Consider the following 21,944-nt stretch of genomic DNA (forward strand, 5'->3'; position numbering starts at 1 on the left):
AGGTGTACACAAGTCTCGCCGCTCCTCCTAGCCCAATTTTTGTATGCAAGGTCATCCTCCTGGTGCTACCTTAGAAACTGGCCTTATTCTATAGAGGACATTGAATGATAACACTGCGAGTCAGCTGACTGCTGTGTCACAGAGCTGCTGCTTTCTACATTATCGCAACTGCCAGAGCTCTTACTGCTGCAGTTTTCTAGTCGCAGTGCGGCAAAGCAGACGCATAGAACCAGGCACAAAGCAGCATAGATTTTTTTATTCTTGTCTTTTTCATACGAGGGAAATTTTCCTGGTGTTAGCGTAGGAACAGACACACAGCCTGGATGTGTTGGCTTCAGCCTGGCAGCGTTTTCAGCTGAGCAGGGACTGCTCGGAGCTCTGTACCCAAATTGCCTCTGAGGAAGAACGTCTGGCTTCCCACTTTGTGTACTAAGAGGGGTTTTTTCATGCCACGGTGATATACCTGCAGCAATAGGACAAAGGAGATGGTACTTGTCACTGTTTGTCCGACTGAGGCCTTTGCAGGCACTCCACTGCCGAAGCTGTGCCAGCGTCCCAGGGTCATATAGATTGGTAACACAGATTGACGCAATTTCTTACATCAGTTAGAGCAAAGCTCAAACAAGAAACCAGACTCTCTGACCTAAATCAATCCCAGTCCTTCTGGATACAGGGCAGCAGTCGACTAGCAATGACACAACCAGCCATCAAGTGGAGAGTCTCTGGGATTGCAATCTGTATCAGTTGGAGTCTGAGAGAATGAAACCCTTTCGGTTATCCAGTCGCTTCTTCTACTAATACTACAATTACTACAACTACAACTACTACTACTTCTGTTTTTCTTGCCTGTAAGAAGCTATTAATTTTGCTTGGTCTCTGAGTGTATATTTGTGTGGATTAGTCTGTCTATAATGCAGTCCTTATCTGCTCCTGCTGGAAATCAGGGCACGAAGTCAGCCTGCTTTAACAGTTGTTTCTTTCTGCGTGATGCTATGCAACTAGAATGGGTTACACTGACAACAAAGGAACAAGCACAAAGCACCACTTTCTTTGCTGGACTGTACAGGAGCATAACTCTTCTTCGATATGATGCCCTGATCTCTTCTCTTTGCTGTTTTGTTGTTTTTGTTTTTTTTTAATTCATCTGATCGAAGAGCCTAACAGACACCATCGTGGATGTGGTTTTTAATGATTTGGAAAAGACAGCCTGTGGAGACTGCGATTTGAGACAGCAACACATTTAGGTTATTGCCAATTTGAAATACTTGGTTTGTGAAGCACAGCCCTAAGGGACGAGCTCAGTAACTGAGAAAGAGATTGTAGATAAAGAAATAAAAATGACAAGCGTAATGGAGGCTCTGCAAAAGAGACTGTCAGAGAATCAGTTCATGGATGGCAATTTCACCAGTCTGAATCTGAATAATTCATAGATTGAAATTACCCTGCTTTCACCTTTCCATTTAAACCGGCATGATCTGAATCTCTAATAAATTTTCAAGATAAAGTAAAATGCCAATTTGAATCTGAAGAGCTTTTAAAACCAGATGCTACACCCTGAATCTTTCGATACCTTTCACAATTATCCTGTGAGAACTGCACTTCATCACGAAGCACCATTACCAGTGAAAATTACTGTGATTACAATAGCAACAATAGAATACCATCAAATGATCTCTAATTTACCTAATTTACCAAGGCTGACTGTGTGCCCATTGTGTTTCACTACGTCTGGCATTGGATCAATACCACAGTGGAACAAAAATGCCTTAGTGTGTGCTTCCTTTTGGTACCTTTAACTTTGACAGCACAGGAAAAATCTATCTACTGTTAAATGTTTTTACAGCCAGTCTACATGCCTGCTGTAGGATCTGATTGATTCTCCATGATTTTCCTTAGTTCTTGGGTATTGGATGTCATTGTGTTACTAATTTGTTTATAACGTATAGTCATGCACAAAGACTGCAGCAAACGAATACCAGCAGAGAGACCCTGCACTGCTGCTGCAGTAGCAGAGCTCTCGCAGGGGAAGCCAAAACGAGTTCGGTGCCTTATGTGAATAATTACTCGGGTCTGAGTTAGAAATGCTTTCTAGCATCACCGGTCTTGGTTGTACTACATGAAAAATGTATGCAAAAGCCATGGTCAAGAAAAACGATCGCGTGTAATACTAACAAGATTTTTTCCCCTATTCAGCAATTAGCATGTGGTTGTGAGAGACAGGCTGTGACTCCTTCTGTAGATGTGTGTATGTAGGTACGCATGCACATACATAAATGTAAAGATACTGTGCTTTGTGAATACATGCCGATCACTGAAAGTAACAACTTTTTCTGACAAGCCAGGCACAGTGTTTTGCCACAATCTGCTCGGTTGTAACAAATCCCTGTTTGGAGGTGTAAATTTCCTATAAGATGATGTATGACTTCTGGAATAGTAAGTACCATTTATGCAATATGTTGGTGCCTATAGCTATGCTACAGAATAGTATTTTAAGCATAGTTTGAGTCCTTGTGGCATAACTACAATGTGGAGAAGTGAGAAACATGTACAGAAGGCTAGAAACAGGCATTCTTCATGGAGATGACTGTATCTGCTGTCTGTATGTGTGTGAGTTGTACACTTCAGGCTTGTTTTTCGTTTTATAACCAGATTTACTCTGCCTTCAGGAAATATTTTCTAAGGAAGGAAGGTAAGCAGTATTTCTTCTTATTTATATGACTGTGTTGTATTTCTTTTGGGGAAAATGCATGTTTACAGCACATAGTTATATAATACAGCATGATCTCATGACATCTATTTAAGAGTTTCAGTACCTGTTCACGTTAAAACTGGACAAGAAAGCATATTTAAAATATGGCTTTTTATTCAAAATACACTTGTAGAAATGCTACACAAAAAAGAATTTAAAGATTGGGTTTGTATTCAGCTTTGACTCTTCAATGTTATTAAATAAGAGCTTATGCTACCTAAATAATAATGTTCTTGAAACCTTTGGATTTTAGATATTTTGTCGTAAAACACAATTTACTGTACTTCTAAATTTCCTGTATAAGAGTGGAGACTGTTCTCTAGAGGTAGAAGAGGCAAAAGGTTTTACAGCTTGAGCTGTGATAACAAAGGAATTTGAAAGGGCGCAAAATAAGATTATATAAAAATCTTGAATTTTAAATGATTCAGTAATGTGATTTAGCAAGCTGTTTTCTTAGACAACATACTATCAAGTTACTACACTATCTGGAATTAATTAGTCCATTCAGTGCTATATTTATGTTCTTCATTTTCACATGGTATTCAAAACTTAACAAAGAAAAATCCTTGTGCAGAGCAAAGACTGAAACTCTGGTGAAAGTGTAAAACCTACATTATGTTACTGTGGTAATAAAATCAAGAGATTCAGACCAAACTTTGCTGAAGAGAACTAGGTGTTTTGGTTTAACTGCTTTATGATGAGTTTTTTATGGTTTTGTGTACACAAATATAACATATACTGATATAACTACTATACTGCAAGGGTCATGCAAACAGGAATGTGAATGTTTTTCAAAATAGCAAACAAATACCTGCTAGCATTTACATTATTATTATTACTACCACAATCTTCTAGTATCATATACTGTTTTGAAATCATGCTCTGTTAACCATTTTGATTCTATGGAGTATTTGCAATCAGAATTTTTTTATCAGTCTTATCTGCTGTGACAGTCTGTAGAGAGTAGCTGGTCATGGGGTGCTAGATGTCCTCATTAGCAAGAGCAGAGCAGATCTAACATAGAGTTTGCATGCCCTTGATTGCTTCATTTAAGGGCGTGATCCAAATTGCTCTGCAGATCCACGCTGGTGTCCTCTAACTTACTTTGTGTTTGTATCATTGAATTTTTAATGTGCCACCTATTTTCTTCCAGTGCCCCATACTAGCCCCACATTTCAAAATATGAAATGCTGGTCAGGCCTAATGCTGTTTCTCAGTGTAAGTCACTGCAGTAGTTGCCAGAGGATGTTATGACAGTGCCCTCAGGAGGTGAGGTTATCTGTGAGACTGTTACAAAGTACTCTGAAAAAAGTTTGAAAACCTCAGGAAGTAAACTCTGCCTTTTCGGCTGGTGTGTTTTTCAAAGAAGGCAGGATTGCAGTCTGCCAGCAGGATAGATTGCACATGCAAAGGGGGAAAAAAGCATTAAAACCTTTTCAGCCACAGGATCATAAGGGGAATATTAGCAATATTACTCATAAAAAGCATTAAAATATAGTCAACTGTATCATCCATGTATTTCCTGTTATGGGTATAGCTAATCAGGTGCAGCTACAGCTGAAGTGTTTAAGATGTTTAACTGTATGTGCTGAAATAAATGGCATATGGTGCAATATTAAACTTCTAACATAAACCACTAATTTTAGCAATAGCAATTCAACAGTTAATCTACGTTATATCACAAGATGTATTAGTTTGTTTTTGCGCTTATGTTTTTCACTGTGTTACACTTGTCTATAAATGAATCTGTAATGGCAAAGTAAGGGCCAAAACACTTCCTTATACGAGTTCCCAATTAAACGTAAATATTCACTTGAGTAAAATTCCATCTATGCGTTTGGTGGACCCATGCCCTCATCTGCAGCTAGACAGTGATCATGATGCACATGTGAAAAACATAGTGGAGCCCATTCTACTACCACTGAATTTAATAGCAGAACTCCCTGTGCCATCAACATAAAAGATAGATTAATTAATTTCCTTCCATTACAGCCTTCTTATGAAAGTTGTTGCTGGTTTTTTTTTTTCTTGATTGCAAGAGTCCAGTATAGTTGACACAACGCTGAACAGAAGATGCTTTTTGTTCACCAGGACACATGACCTGAGCTAAACACACTGAAACCAGCAACTCAGGATAGGTTTGTTTACAAACTGAAGGGACCTTCTTGCCTGTAGTTTTGTTGATAATATTTCTGCTCACTCACTTGTCAATTCTGCATTCTTATCAGGTGCTATAAAACACACAAGTTCTGATCTGTAATGGTTGTATCTCTTTGGACAAGAGCCCTGAGGATAGGAGGATCCTGCTGTGGGTTTGTTTGGTTTTTTTTTTCACCTTGCAGTTGCTTTGAATTAATTGCAACTGACTACGGAAATATGATCCCCCAAGAATGTAGCTAAATGCATTATTGATAGGTATGTATAAAGTATCTCTATATTCCTCTGCACTCTGGCTGCTATGAATTTCACACCATTATTCCCAGACAAAAATGTTAGGAGGAAAGTAAGACTGAAGTAACTTGAAAGGATAACAGCAGCATTTCCAAACCAACCATTCTGATGCAGGAAATTCAGAGTTAAACAGAAGAAAATCCAAATGGCTTCATAGATACAATTAAAATACCTAAGCAGTTTGCTCCCTTTTTGATGCCATGTGATAACTGTAGGATGTGATAGAGGTAAACAATTCTGCCATTTCAGTTTATATTATATAGATATGATCAAAAACCACCTTTGGCTTTAAAAGTATTTGCATCATGTTTCACAGTATCAGTTCAGTTTCTTTATGGACTATAAACATGTACCAGCTTTATGCTTTTAGCTGCATAACTGCAATGTAACTGAAAGTTCTGAAAATTGAATGATTTCTGATCAGCCGAAAGGGGGAAATGAATTCCTAAGTGGGAACTGCAGTGGAGTCAACAGGTTTCCCAGGTCTCAAGCCAACAAGATCTTCTTGTGGGTTTTCTAGATCATGTTAAACTCCTCATTGTGTTAGAATTTGTCCTAATGAACACAAAGTTAAAAATGAGCAGAAATTCGAAATACAGCCATATTTGTCCCTGAGAACTTGTGCTTTTTTTTCCTAACTACATTTGATACTATTTCTGCCACAGGTCTTGTCTCAAGGTTTACCAGGGAATTGTATCCAAAAGCATATTTGCAACAATATACCTCATTTGTAGCTAGTCATGCATAGCCACAATCAATTAGTAGCTATGGAAAATGTTAAACTGGGAAATGCTGTTAAAATGGAAAAAAAAAAATTACAGACTGTAGGATTGCCATCGTATTGTTCACTTATACTCAGTATTTCGCAGAGATTGTGCAGAAATGAATGTACATTTAAATCATATGCAGTTATACTCAGTGAAAAGTTCAATAGAAAAGCCTTTTCTCATACCCATTTCTGTCTCTTCTGCCTCCTACACTCATTCAAAAACCATCTCCAATGGTGCAACAGCAACAGCAACCTGCAGGTAGTAAGCGATGGTAAGAAGCTTCACTGAGATGGGAAACGGATGAGATCCCACAACCTCTGCTCGTAACGGCAACATCCTGGTTGGTGGGGCTATGGGAGAGGGAGATATGCAGAAGGGCCTTGAGGATGGGAGATTAGCTATGTGCTACATACTTCTGAATCCTATACTAAAGCTAAAGTTGAAAAAAGTCATTATTAAGTAATTAAAGAGGAGTAGGAACATCTTTAGTTTCTATGTCTTCACAGGCAGCTCTTCTGTAAACTTGTCATATTTATACCTAGCATGAGCATCATGTATCGAAACTCCAAGTCACCCAGAAAATTTAACTTGTCAATCAACATTGCGAGTGAGGAAAAAATTTCCATAACCCAATACACTACAATAATGTTTACTCACACACATATGCACAGTCCCAGCATTACTCTTCAAAAACAGCTTTAAGGCCTTTTTACCCTGCATGTTAATGAAGCTACCTATGCCACTGCATCCGTAATATCTATAAATTGACCATATATTTCATATTAGTTTAAGCAGCTATATCCCATTTAAATTGGCATTTTTGGTAATGGTATTTTTGCCTCTCCTTTGAGTGATATAGCATGGCCTGTATTATGCACAGAATTAGCATGGATTATTGCAATTCCTTTTCTAGAAAGGAATTATTTTCTTCAAAGCTTGTCTGTATTAAACTTACCACCTACCTTTTCATGAGGGGCTGTCTCTGTCTTTGGCAAGCTGATGGGCTTGATCTGGTTATGAATTGCTTACAGTGTCTGCTTTTTCAGTATTCTGTGTTTGTTTCATTATATTTAGGAGTCAGAGTGCAACCTTTCCTCTGCCACAGAACTTGATGCTAGGCAATGACTTAAAACAAACTTTTTAATAATATGCGCTTCACCTTCTGCATGACGGTCATGTGTGACTTGCTGAATTGCTGAGCTCTCGCGACAGTATCTGGAGTCCATGGGAGTATGCGTAGGATGGATTCCTCTGTAAAGGAATAAAAAAACGTAACTTTCTGGTGCTTCAGATTGTTTGCTCCAATTTAGACACCACTTGTGACCTTAATCTCTGGGTCTTTATTTTATTAAATAAGTCTCTCTAAACACAATTCTTTCACTTTATAGGGTACTTTATGAAAATAATTTAATTAACAAATGTGACTCAGATAATGAATAGGTAAGTGTTAGGGGAAAACCCTGCTAGAAATTAGTGCTCCCATCACCAGTGCTGTGTGTGGTAAATTAGGAGTAGACTCTTCAGGAAATGAGGACAAAAAGACTGAATTGCTTCTCACTGAGAGTTTGTCTTGAGCACAGAGTAAGTGTTTCACCCCATGCTGTTGGTTCTTCTGTTCATCTCAGAATTTTCCCATTTTGGAAAGCAACCTTCTTGTCACAATCTCTCTGCTCACTCAAGCCACCTATCCCTGGGCTTCCAACTCCTTTCCTAACAGCTCTGCATTCCTACCACTTCCCACTGTAGGTCCCAGTCTTTGGCTAGTCAATCCTAATCCTCTCCAAATAGACTTTTTTTTTTGCTGTCCCACTTTACACTCCCCTTCCTGCCCTCCAGTTGAGCTTTTGTTTCCAGTTGCTTGGCATCAGGCTGGTTCTTTATTGTTCCAGTCTGGTCTTCAAAGTCTAGGCAGCTCCAAGCACCCAAATGTGGGTGGATTTTCACAGAGAGAGCAACAGGCACGTCTCCCAGGGAGAATGTGTCCTTCATTGTTCTCCATCTCTACTGAGTTCTTCAGGGCACATAGGCACAAGAACATTTCCCATATTTTTAAACAGGGTAAGGCCAAGAGCTTACAAATAATGGGATAAAACCAATAATCAATAACAACAACAACAGAAACAAGGAGGGAAAAAAAATCTCCTGATGAAAATGCCCTGTGTGGAAAATACCAGCCGAGTGGTTAAAATCTGACAGGATTGTAAGCATCAGAGAACAAGGTCATGTAAATGAAAAGTTCTGAGAAGCTTTACCAGTTACCTGCGTATACTTCCCATGCCTATGCCACATACAGATTTGTGTATACCTTCATATAACTGGGAAAACAATGACTTTATTATGCATAGCTTTTTTAAAGAGCAATAACAACATCCCAATTCTGTATTTGGGAAATACATATACATAACTTGGGGGAATTTTGAGGAGGACCTGGAGGACCCAGGGACTCTTGGTAGGTACATATTTCTGAACAGATAGTTTATCTTATTTGCAGACGAGTAGTCCACTTTCTTCCACAATTTCTGCGCATTCATTACAATAGGCTGAAAAATATTTGCATTACTATATATTTAGTCACAACACCTATCAAGAAAAAACAATGTCACTGTGCAAAGCACTGTATGAAGGGAAAACAAAAGATCTACACTTTGGAGTTGATTTTTATCTGACAGAAGAACAGTCACTAACCATTTGAGAAAGCAATGTGCCATTTTGAGATATTCAGAGAAGATCATTTTTAGAAAACAGAAAAAATAAAGCTGTAAACTGTAAGCTGAAGATTCACATTATATATGCAACCCAGTTTTTGAACAACCTCATTGCAATTCTCTTATCTATTTTTATCAAAAATGCAAATATGCTTGTAGTGATGAATTGATGATTGCATTTAAAAGAAAGTTTATTTCTCCCCCCAGAAATATAACTGTGGTGTCAGGCCCTGATTAGGTGTTAGAAAAATTAAAGACTTTAAAAATAATAATAATAATAATAAAATCTAACCAATCACTCTTGGAGCATTCCTAACTTTGCATGTAGCAGAATGTAATTTAATTTACATATAAGTCTTGAACAGACTCCCATCTGCTAGCACCATTTTTTAAAGCTCCTTGTGTTTTCTACAAACATTGAAGAACTTATCAGGCCTCGGTTGGAGTGACTTCCAGAAATGAGGTAGCCAATATTATGTATATTTATCAGTGGTCACTTAAGTATGATGCAAAGCAACCTTTCATGCTCATGTAACAACATACCATGTGTACAGAGAAGTTTCTGAATTTTAATTTAAACAACTCATAGGAAGTTGCTAATTTTCATTACCCACAGAGAGAACATTGCATTTTTAAGAGACAGATTTGAAATAAGAAAATCTAGAAAATAAACTAATGTATCTTGGAATATCAGAAGTAGAGAAACTTGGTGGTTTAGACAGACATACAATTTACACCATAAAAATTTGTGGATATTCCTATTATATGTGTTTGTTTTTTTAAATTATTGTAACTGTAAAGGTTGGGATGGTTTTTTGTTTTGTTTTTTTAAAAAGGTGATTTTAAACTGCACCGGGGCTGTGAGCTCATTTAAATTCCTTCACAATCCAGGTTTAGTCAATATTGCTGTATCTGCCTTAGAAAACTATTTAAATGAGTGATCTGAAACTGAAGTTAGATGAAGGAACATGGTGGATTTTATACAATTAGGAATTCAGTTTTCAATGATGATGGACAAATATCTAGTTATTTTAGAGGCTGCCACTGAGTTTCTTAATAGTATGATATAGTTACTCTTTTCCCCTACTTTAAAGATGTATTGCCATTTGCAAAGAATTTTCATTTAATATTCCTCCCTACTCCCAAATATGTTTATTCCATTTTCTGACAATTAATCTATATAGACACTACAGAGGCTATTGAAACTGTATCTAACAGCTTCCCAAATATTGTTATTTTCCTGTTGCATTAAAATGTAGTCCACTTACTTCAAAAATCAGCACATCCAAATGACAGACAGAAGAAGGACCTGACAGAAATTCAGACTAGTCTGACACAAAGATATATCAGAAATCATGGGTTATTGCCTCTTTTTCATTATATTTTTCATTATATTTTCATGATATTTTCAACATTGATGGCCACTAGAGCCTTCCTAATAATTTCATTTTTTGAAGCTCAGTTTCCTAGTTAAATCATGAATCCTTTCAGTGTTGGAAAACTACTTGAAGCATAACTTTTGATCTTGCCCATCCTTTTGCATCACAGCAGAGACATGAGAAGGTCTTAAGTAAAACCTGGAGATTATAAATTTAGATAAAAATCTTAACTATAGTAAAGGGAGTGGAGCATGGGGTGCAGGATTGAGGCATGAAGCAGAAGTTAGAAGGGATGGGACTAAAATCTGATTTTCTTCATTGCTTCTGAAGAATAATCCTTGGCAGGGTACTCTACCTACTATAAATCAAATGATCTCTTTGAATTCCTGACATCTTCTAGTTTCTGCTCATGACCTCTTCACCATCAGCAAAGGTGTAGAACTTCACCGAGAGACACCTTTGCTTTCATCTACCTGAGCTCTACTGAGCACTGATTGTACCCAATGTGTTAAATTTCTTCCCATATTGCAGCTTCATTTTCATTGTGCATAACCTTCAGAAACACACAATAACCTGGCACACAGAGTAATTTTTCTTTGTTTTTCCTCCCTGGAAATTGTAGTTTCACTTTCAAAAGCTAAATCAAGAGCTATTCATTTACAAGAGATAGTAAAACTTTACCAAGTCCCACCTGCTGACTGGGTGCTATTGGGATGGGCAGACTGGACTTCACAGAGGGAAAACACATTCCTCAGCAGTCCCTTGTCACTTGTTCAACAGGCAAGTCATGGTGTCCTCCTAAGAGCTACATATGAGGAGAAATAACAATTCCTTATCAGAAATGTGTCCTTCTAAACCAGACCGTAACACTATTAAAAAACTTGTTTGTACACCCCAAGCAGAAGTAAAAAAGTAAAGGAAAAAAGTGAAAATTGGCAGCTGTCTCATAAGTGTCATGGCTAGTATCTGAGTGGCAACTTCAGACATAAAGAATTTGAAATTGTTTTCTTAATGATGTGAGCTCCTTTTATTCTTAAAAACTTACTGAGGTCTTCAGGCTTGCAGCTTCAGTTAGCTGTTAGTTGCAAAAGCTACTGAATACAGTAGCTAGTAACTATAAGTAAGAAGGTGCTAAAAAGGAAGACAGAAAAGCAGTTTCATACAAAAATGAATTAAAGTGACTTAAAGGATGAATTAAAGTATGAAAACTGACTTTCATACTTTTAACTATTTCTCATTATTTTTACTACATCTTTGCACAACTTGATTTTGGTCAGCAACAAAACTGGGAAAATATGGAAATGGTTATGTTTTCCTGTTTATCTAAATTTCTCCAATTTGCTTCTGTGGCCATTAGGACTATTGTATTTTTTCAGCAAATGGAGTGAGGCCTGTTACAGCCAGCCCACATAATGGTGCTTCTCCTTGAGGAGCAAGGAGGGGAGGTTGTATGTGCCCTTTTCCTCTACATGGTACAGCCAGAATTCTCCAGTTTCTGGTCAAGTACAGTTACCTATGTGATTTCTCATATACTGTTATGTTTTGACATATTTTCATAATATTTGATGAGCAAGTACCAACTATAAACTAATGCCTATGCATACTGCAGTTGATAATACAGTTTCTTCCATAATAAATCTTTTGTAAGTGGGCTTACAGAGAATACAAATAATAAATAACTTATGATAAAAAATACATTTACAATTACATACATATGTGTACACATCCACTTGCAAATAATAATTTTTAACATTACTTTAAACTATGCATATGCAATCACTTTGTTTTCAACAGGGTTCTGTCACTGTTTACGTTTTAACACTGATAGGGGAATACCTCTATTTTGCCTTTGCAATGTTTTGTGTTTCTTTCTGTTGCTTGGCTTTGCTGATGAGGGAATGTAGATTAGTTTTTAAATAACTGTAATTCTTCAGATGGCATAATGGTATACCACAGACCTGAATTTCAAGAGCCACTACAGTGTTGGGTGAACCATATTTATTAGCTATTAATAGTGAGACTATTACAGGCATCAGAAGCTGCACAAGAAAACCCTAAGAACTGCTTTAATGTTGGGTCTCTAGGCTAAACTCCTGACTGCAATCTCAGCAAATTCTTTCTGTGTTTGTGGAAATTAGTTTCATAACATTTTCCTTATTTTCTTTGGACACCCTTCCTAAATTTTAAGTTACTCTTCTAACTCAAATATGTTTGTTTCATGTTTGCTTCTTTCTATCTGATATTCAGATTCCATCTTTCCATGGTGATCATTAGGTTTTTTTTCTTTTTCCTAACACTGTTTTAGACTAATAGCAAATGCTCATCTGAGGAACTCAGGAGACAAATTTGGCTAGGTTGGTATAAACAAATAGACAGACATTATTTTCCAGCTGTCTCCCATTGCTGTCCACACATGTTGATAACTAGAACTTTAAAGACTAAAAGAAGACAAAATAAAAGTAGTAGAAAGATACACTACAAAACCCAAGAAAATTAGCATGTGACAAATTGCATCTTTCCATTAAAAAGAACTAGCTTCCAACCACTGAAGTACAATGTGATACCTATTTATCAAGTTAAATTGTTTTCTTATTGCAAAGCACAAACTTAATTACAGAGATCATTTACATATGGATGGCATTTGCTTAAGCAACATTTCTAACACCGTATGCATAAATATGATTTAATTTCTATTTTTTTTAACCCCATGCTTTCAGAAAATAGGCAAACATAATGCTGGAAACAATCTCCTGGATGATCAAAATGCAGTCCTTTACTTACCCAGGGAACCATGTCTGTAGCATTTTCCATGAACTTCACAATCTTCATCATTAAATAGCTTGAATTGTTACGATTTTGTCCCCAGCTTTTTTATTAAAATCCTACTCTAGAACCTAACCATCTAATTTCCAGCTTAAATTGGCCAAATTGCACCCATTTGTTCTTGACTGCTAGAGTAACTAATTCTCTTCCTTGCCTACTGTTTACCACTCTATTGTGTTTTTAGATGATAATTATTTCCTGTATCAGATTTTGTTTCTGCTAGACTAAACAAGCAAAAATTTTGTAGCCTTGCTCTTAAAATGACTTTTCTCTGGTAGTCTCTGCAGCTCTTTTCTTTACCTGTTTCTTCTTCCATGAACATGATGAAAAAAATCTGTGTGAGATCTCTCAAGTGCCTTAAGCAATAGCACATATATTTTCCTTTTCCCTGTTAAGAAATAGTTTAACAGGTTCCTTCTCAGATGGCATTTGCTTTTTCATGGTTGTATCCCACTGGCAACTTATAATAACCTTGCAGTCAGCTAATACGCATACGTAGATCCATCTCCTATGATGTTTACAACTGACATGCTCCTAGTTTACAGCAGACTTTTTTATTAATCCTCAAATGCATGTCCCCACTGCCAACACTACATGTTTAAGAGTGAATTTAGCAGTGTGTATTTTTAATGTGCTTTTTCCAAGGGTAACACATGCTTTGGATAAATTGATGGCAAAGATAACAGAAAAATAAAAAGGAATAATGTTGGGAGACAAAGGGAGGTACTCGGCACACTGACAGCACCAGGCACAATGTATTAAGGAATAAATTTTCACAAGTGTTTCAGTGTAATATGATAGAACATAAAGGTTTGAGTGTGGTATGGTGTGTGCAGTACCTTAGGAAATTCTGTTTTGGTCTTGTATACTCACAGCTGCTTGAATATTGCATTTTAGTTGGGGAAAAGATTTCTTGGATGCATTAGAGCAGGAGCTCCCAAAGGCACCTACAGAATCTTTCAAGGTGGCATGAAATGAGCATGGGGTGATGTGCAGCCCACCACCTCCTCCCCGGAGAAGCTGGGGAAAAGGTTTCTGGGTTGCATTTGCTGCCCAAGCAGCCGAATGTCTTTTCTGGTGTGTATCTGGAGCTCTGCACGCAGCTGGCAGCTACTGTGTCTACCACAGTAACAGAAAAGAAAACAATGGTGCAATCTAAAGCAAATTATTTTGGACAATCTCTGTATTAGAGTGCTCTGTATTGGTATTATTATTCACAAGCCACTCGCTAGAAATCACACCACTGTAGACCTGTCTTTTTACTTGGTTTTGCTTATTTTTTAAAGTTGGCATAACAATTAAAGACTTGAGACTTTACAGAGTCCGTATCTTTGAAGTAGCGGTGCAATATTTTCTTTACACGAGCATTTCAAAATAATTAACATTATTACATCAATACTTGTAGAGCTGTTCACAGTAAAAAAGCTTTGGTGCTACCTGGTTGTAAAGGTTACATTTAAGGGTTATACATTTTGGAATGAAGAATATGTAACTCTGAGGTTTTAAAAGACATTGACAATTTCAGAAGCATGTTAACCATTTTGGACTGAAAGTTCAACTAGCTAGGAATTTGGAAACTTTCAATCCTTAAGAAAAGGATTGAAATTTCCTTATTTTGCCGTGGAAGCCAGCAATTTATAAAACACTTTTACTTGTACAATTACAGAGAGCAGAAGACTAGTGTATTCCCACACATGCTAGCAAGAGCTTCCCCATTTGTTAGAAAGATGAACTGGGTTTTTGAGGGATTTTTTTAGAGGAAGAGAGATTATTTAAAAATCATATGATAGATTTTTTTTTTAAATATTTTGCATAAGAGTGTTGGGATGAGAAAATTTATTCAAAAGAGTTATCTGCTAGGGCATGCAGCTTTACAGAATTCTTGAGAGATCTTTTTGTCAGTTTGAAATTTGACAGGAATCTGCTTATTGGGAGGGGAATCTGCATCTATTCAGGATTATTTTATTAAGTTATTAGAAGGTAGTTTTACTTAATGTGCCCTCCTTGACTATTGCTATATAATACCTTCTTTGATGTTGAAGTGAACGTATTAACTTTTTGGTGCATTATTAGTTATGTTTAATATGTTGTATTCTGTTTAGGGCATCCGTGTGGAGCTGATAGCTGTGGACTAATGACTGCTGTACTAAGCAGGTAAGCTTTGAACATTTTTCAGTGGTAACATAATGGCTTTCACCAAAGGAGGAAGAAGTCTTGATATTTTTTATTTTAAGCTGAGGTTGGAGGGCTTTGATTTTATAAATCCCAAGATCTGCAACTTAAGTAAACCTAGCATATGCAAATAGTGGTTTCAAAAAGTAAATTAATTGATATTTCTGTCAAAGAGTTTATTTCTCTTGACCCATAATTCACTATCTTTTTAGAAATATTTGAGACATGTTCAGACATCAGAAACTCACAGGCCTCCACTGCAGTAGGGTGCAACCAAATGATCATTCTGACTTGACAAGATTAATTTCAAAGAGGTTCTTTCCCCTAACTCACCTCTTTCATTTTTGCTAGTTGTAGTTAGTAAATGTCTTTGTCAAACTGGAACAAAGCTTTGTCATTAGTCTCTTCTCTTTAGACAATGACAGACTTATTGTGTTGCTAAAGGAAAGGGATTTGCAAAGTACCTTACAAAGAGAAACATGTCACAGAAAGTAAAACATGTAGTGGATGGTAATACTATCCTACTGATTTTAATCTGGTAGAGGTGTTAGGCTAATTAAGAAAGAATTAAACTACACATGACGGATACCAGTCACATTGCTTAATATATTGCTCGAGGACACACAGAACCACAAAGGTGATGAAAGCATTGCAAGAGCATATATAGAAGAGAAATGAAATACAATCCCTGCATGCAAGTATAGTGGGTTTTGCAGGTAAACATGGTATACTGGTTTGACAAGATATTCTTTTACACACTATAATTTTGCCATTAATAAAGATTCTATATAGAAAATACCTGTTATTTAAAATAGTGGGGGGGGGGGGGGGGAGGTCAGTGAAGGGCAAGGGATCATCCTTCAGCAGTTATTTATATGGGAAATGTTTTCATTATTCTCTTAATATAAAATAATGATTTTTCCTTTTGTGCAGTACCTTCTGGTGCCATTAAAAAATTAAAATCAATAAGTTTGTTTCTATGAGAAGCTGGCCTTATCAATAAGTTAATATAAAATACTGTTTGGCATCTCCATGAAGAAGCATTCAGAAAATACTTCCTATGTAAAATGAAGAGAAATTTTTTTCTCAGTTATTTTATCTCCATTTCTTGTGTTGGGTTCCTTTCCATTAGATTTCTTGGAGCTCTGACTCAGGGTGAAATAGGTATGTTGTTTCCTAAAATAAGATTTATTAGTATGGAGACATAGAGAAAAAATTGTGTTTAGGCATACAAATTTTTGGTTGTCTCCTCTGTATTTTTATACTATTTTCTTTATACACTCAAGTCACATAAATCTATTAGACCACCTAACTAGATACCTCAGTACTGTAACACTGGTGAGATTAATCTAAGAGAAGAGGGTTAAGGTGTATGTACAGCAGAAGGATATTGTAAGTTTCAATTTCCCATTGTAAGGAGCTCCATTTTGATTCAAAAGCAAAAGTAGAAAAAAATTCACTCTGGGAATTAGGGGCTGTGGGATGCTGCTGTACCACACAGGCTAACGCAGGCAGGGGGCAGCTGGAGGGACAGTCCCCTGCACCTCGCTTCAGCTCTGGCTTCTGCTTCCCCTTTGGTCTGAGATGGGAGTCGGTTACAATAATAGAGTCTACAATATAAGGCTTTTGGCAACTTGTTTCTGCTTCAAAGTAGTTTAATACTTAGTGCAACTCTATAGCTGGTGAGGATTTTCCTGTCTTTCAAGTAACTCCTTAAAATCAGGTGTTTCAGGGCATATCTTAACTTGTGTAGATGACTAGAGTGTTGTATGTGATTAGTGGTTGACTTGTGGATTAAGAAAAGGCAGTATGTGTATTGTGCACAGTACATGTACGTGACTATTGAAATGATACAGCGGGTCACAAATATGCTCCCCAAACCACTACCCACACATTTTGCGCTTCTTCACACACAGAACTACAATAGGCAGGGCTGGTTTAGGAGGCTGTTTGGGAGCAAGTAATCCCAGGTGGAGCTGGGAAGTGAAGGAAACTGTACCAACTGGAGCCAAACAGCAGTAATGAAGGAGCAATGGGGAGATGCTGCAGCTCATGAAGGCTTATAATATCATAGGTTAATGTAATTATTAAAGAAACAGGAAATAAATAATCAGTTCTTCCCTTACAAGCACTTTATATAAGTATATGAGACATCTGCAAAATGGTGGAGTTGAAAGGGAGATAAGGCTGTTCACGCTCTGTGCTTGAGCTGGATGTGGGTTACTCCCTCTCAGGTGTGTGGTCTAAGCTTCAGGTGATGGGAGTGGTTCCATGGTTTTTGAAGTTTTACTTTTTCTTCTTTTTTCATCTTCCTCCTGGCGTATCACTCTGCATTCTCATGAACAGTGTCACTAGTAGCGCATTAACAGGATGTCTCAGCAGGGCTGTTTTCATTTTGTTACCACAGTATGTACTTACCCTGTGTCACTATGCTTGCTTTTGCATTACATGTTTTCCTCTCTATCTGAGCTTCAGTTGAACTATCAAAAACAAGAGAGAAGAAAAAACTTACCCTTACAAATCACTTGCAAGTTCACCTCCAAATTGGAAGTTGCTCTTTCTTTTTTTCCAATCCTGTGACTTTATTTTCAGCTCTGTTGAGCCTTTGGAGGCTTTATGTCACTTCCAGAGTCCTGGAAAGTGGATTACTATAAGTAAGAATAGACTCTTAGCGGCTTTCAGTGTGAGTATCCAAGTTGAAAGTCCTTTTAACAAATTTAATCAGTTTAATTAAGAAAAAAAGAATCTTCCAAACCCTTCTGCCTTTAGTAGCAGCTCAAAAAAAAAGGTTCTCAAACAAAAGTAAAATAGCAAATCCACTTATTACTTAAAAGTATAAAATGTTAACAGAAAAGATACTTGTTAAGTAATATGTGTAAGTGCTATACACATGAACGTTGAATATATATTCCCTTAAAAACATCTAGTAAGGAAATAAAATATCCATTTGCATTTCATTCTTGCATATAGGTTTATTAAGATAATATATGTATCTTTTTGTATGCTGAGCCATTGCTTTGTCTCTGTCTCAGCCTGTCCAAGGTGTATGAATATTGACTGTTTAATGTACACCCCATGGTGTATTATTGCTTACTTAAAGCATAATACTGCATGACCTTGTTTTTTCTGTTAATTATATTTTTCCCTTGTAGGAAAGTAAGTTTACTCATTCTGAATCGTGCCAAACCGCATAATCTGGGAAGGAATATTGTGGCTCTACTTGGAAAGTACTAATTGGGCTTCAGCCATCACCGGGAAAGCTGTATAGTCTTTTATTATTTTAACTGGCCAAATGCCCTTTGTTACCACATTAACAGTCTCCCTATGGTGCCTGTAACTTTGATATTATTTTCACTTTTTACGCTAAATTTGACCAGATGAAAGACACAAACCCTCCAATTTTGAAATAAAAAAATAGCATGTTTTGTTAATCATGTATTTCAGAGGGAAAGCCTGTGAAAATGATAACCTATGTCTGCTGGCCAAAGTTTTTGTTCAGTAAACCCACCCTGCCAGCTGTTCTCACTGGCAAGAGAAAAGATAATATTTTGGTATCTTTAATTTCTCTATTTCAGAGCAGAAGTTTTGCTTGTGTCATCATTTAAATCATGCATGTTAACATCAGCTTGGCAAACAATACTGCATTTTATAAAGACCTCAGTTTGGATGGTATCACTGCAATGTTGCAATAAAGCTGCTTTAGACTATTAAATACAACTTAGGTCACACACCACGAACTATTGCAGGTGCTCTGGACTGTGCTGCTGAAGAACTGCTCTGAAAGTCCTAAAGACACTGAAGCAGATATGCAGGTGTATTTTAGTCTGATGTCACTAAAACTAAAGACAGAAAATACCTCAAAAGTTTGGGCTCTCACTCACATGCCTTTGGTCCTCATCTCATAAGGCAGACCAGACAAAGATCAGCAAATGGTAACTTAGGTCCAGCAAATGAGGAGAGATGGCCTCTGGCAGGAGACAGGAACACCGGTATTTCTAAGAGACAAAAAGCAGTCACCCAAAGCTCTAGGCTTAGCCAGATACACCTCCCGCACAGAGAATATACAATTCAAAATGTGTACAAGGAATGTTCTCTCTCCCACTCGATCTTTGACTGCAAGCTTTAATTTCTGCTGAAACAGAAAGGGTGCTCTCATCATGTTTAAGAACATTTAAGAATGTCTTTCTCAATTTCCAGGTAACCTGAAGCCTGAGTGGTTACAGGCGTATTGGATCCTACACCTTGGCAGAGGATTATTTCTGCATATGTTCCAGGACAGCTCAGCACTAAAGACTTACATGGAAAAAAAAAAAATCTTGATTCTGCAACAATTTTCTTGGATCCCTTGAAGTTTTCAAGGATTTCTTAAAGTCCTCAAGGGGCAAGACAAGCAAATTGATCAGGGTAAAGCTAGTTTTCAAGTCTTTGCTTGTCTAGACTCTTTCACTAAAATGGAGCATGGGGGAAGACAAGGAAGTCTTTTAAAACAAGAATTTCATTCATTTGTGCATTACTGTAATTATACTACTATCTTAAATGCTCTGAGGTTGATGGTGTTTGTGACCTTCCCAGTATGTTTCACAAGGGGGACAGTATAACCTTGCACTGCCCCAGAACAGATCTGAGCCCTTCCATCTATTAAAGCTGTCTTAGGCAATTCAGTGAACACCATAATGGCTCCTTTATAGTCCTCTAACTTGTATTTGATAATGTAGCACACATTCCAAGGAAAATTGGGATAGTCCCTGCGTTTTGCCTACTTACTGTTGTTGTAACAGCTTGATGTAAAAGCTGATAACAAAATAGATGGTGCATTTTGTTAGCTGGGCCCAGACCAACAAACATACTAATGATATTGTAATTATACTGGGGATACAAGTTTGCTCTTAAATACATTTCACTGGCATCTCCAATATGTGAGTTTAAAAAAAAAAGTGTTTTTTCACCTTTGAATTTCCTCCAGAAGCATGTAATAATTCACTGCGTTTTCCTCTCCTTCAGGTTAGCTCTCATTGCTGCAGATATAGCTACACGTACGTATCTTCTGGCTGAAGTTTTCTTTCCTGCCGAACAGTCAGAGCCATTCAGGGTACGTTACAGGTAAGGTAAAACCATTAATCAAGCACAAAGGCACTAGGGAAATAGATTTTAAAATCACAAATACATTTTGGCAGCACTCTCACAAGTTACATTCCTGAATTTGGCTTTTTTGCAGTTAGCATGCCTCATGCAATGGCCTGCCCAGTTCCCATATGTCACTAGGTCATTATTAATATGTACTGCAGTTTCACCAAGGAGTTCTGGATGGTACTTGTCCCAGAGAGCTTGGTCAGAGGTACCTCAGTCTCTCTGGAAGGCCGGTGTTCCTACACTCCTGTTTCAAAATACTGCAGTGAGTGGCTGAGCACCCCATCCATACATCGTCCCATGCAGGACGCAACACAACAGCTGCTGAGGCACTGCCGGGCGATGCACTAGTCTCTGCCCTGTGGGTTAAGTTATGGACACTTGCCAGCTGCTAATTGTGTGGAAGAAGTTGAACACCTTCCTCTTATCTTAGAAAAGACAAATACTGTAAATCGTAACAATTATACCAATAAACAAAGGTAACACATTAAGAGATAAAGTAACATCTTCCATTTTTAAACTTTGTTCAAAACAACTTGAAAAATGTAGACAATTGCATCATCTTAAATGAAAGGAAAAATAATTGGGAAAAAAACCATCCACACCCATAGTATTTGAAGCAGGCCATTTGAGTCCTTCTGTATCAAAGAGCTATGTTAACAGTAACAGTAATGAAATTAGACTTATGCATACATGAGCAATAAAAAACCACCCCAACAAACAAGAAATCCAGTATGGTAGTGATCAAGTTTAAGAAAAAGGAAGTGAAAACTTGTAAAAGACATATCAAAAGTGACAACCTCAAGAGGAAGATACTTCCCAGCAGCTTGAAGTCTCAGAGTAACTACTTTAGAAAAATCTGCCATGGTTAAACAGAAGAAGGTTATTAAAAAAGATTACATCCCTCAAGAAGTTAAGGGTGAATATAGGACATAAAACATAAACACATGTTATGCCCAAAAAGACATTTATGGCCATCAAAAACTTGTAGTTAATCCTTTCCTGTAGCAAGCAGGACACTTGACAAAGAGTTAGCAGGAGCCGTAGATTGCTAAGATATAAAAGGAGCACACAGGAGAGATAAGGCCATGGCAGTGAACTGCATGACTTCTTTGCATCCCTGTTTGCTATAAACTCAAGGAGGTTCCCTTCTTGGAAGCCTTCTTTATATAGCATAAATTGGAGCAATCACTGAAAATTATATATCAGTAGGTTTCTAAGATACAGAGAAACTAAGCAGTAACAATTTCAAAGAACAACCAAAACTAGCATGGAAAAGGGAAGATAAAGAAGTGAGCTCTCTAAAATCATAAGTAGCAAAGACAGGTCAAATAGGGAATGGAAGTTTTTGTATCATGAAAGGCAGTGAACAAGGACGCATCAAATTATTAGCTGATTCAAAACAAAACCAGAAGTATTTCCTCATATAGCATGTTCGTAACTTTGAATTTCCTTGCCACAACATGTTGTGGTTTACAGAATTTGACATGAGTTAAAGATCTCTTGGACAAACTCATCCATCAGGACCTGTTAAATAAAAAGTCATATCACCAGAAGTTGGGAATATAAGGCAGGTAGCTATCACTACATGGTTGTCATTTTATAAAAATCTTTAGTAATCATGCTCCACTTTTGACCACTTTTCATCACTTGTGGAGCCAGGATACTGAGCTAGATGGATCTCTTTTAGACTGAGCTGGGACCGCCCTTCTTACATCCTGCTTTTACGTATCTCCTGCAGTTTGTAGAGAGTCTTCCGTGGATTCAT

General features: G+C 37.3%; 1 long non-coding RNA gene across 1 annotated transcript; it reads left to right on the forward strand.

Annotated features, from left to right (window-relative positions):
• Nucleotides 1-486: 486 nt before the first annotated feature.
• On the forward strand, nt 487-20,241 carry LOC141944348 (uncharacterized). Its single transcript, XR_012629236.1, has 4 exons — nt 487-2,689; nt 14,980-15,031; nt 19,247-19,453; nt 20,051-20,241. It is a non-coding gene; the product is annotated as an uncharacterized LOC141944348 (long non-coding RNA).
• The last annotated feature ends 1,703 nt before the right edge of the window (nt 20,242-21,944 follow it).

Source organism: Strix uralensis, chromosome 1 (assembly GCF_047716275.1).
Source record: "Strix uralensis isolate ZFMK-TIS-50842 chromosome 1, bStrUra1, whole genome shotgun sequence".
NCBI lineage: Eukaryota > Metazoa > Chordata > Aves > Strigiformes > Strigidae > Strix > Strix uralensis.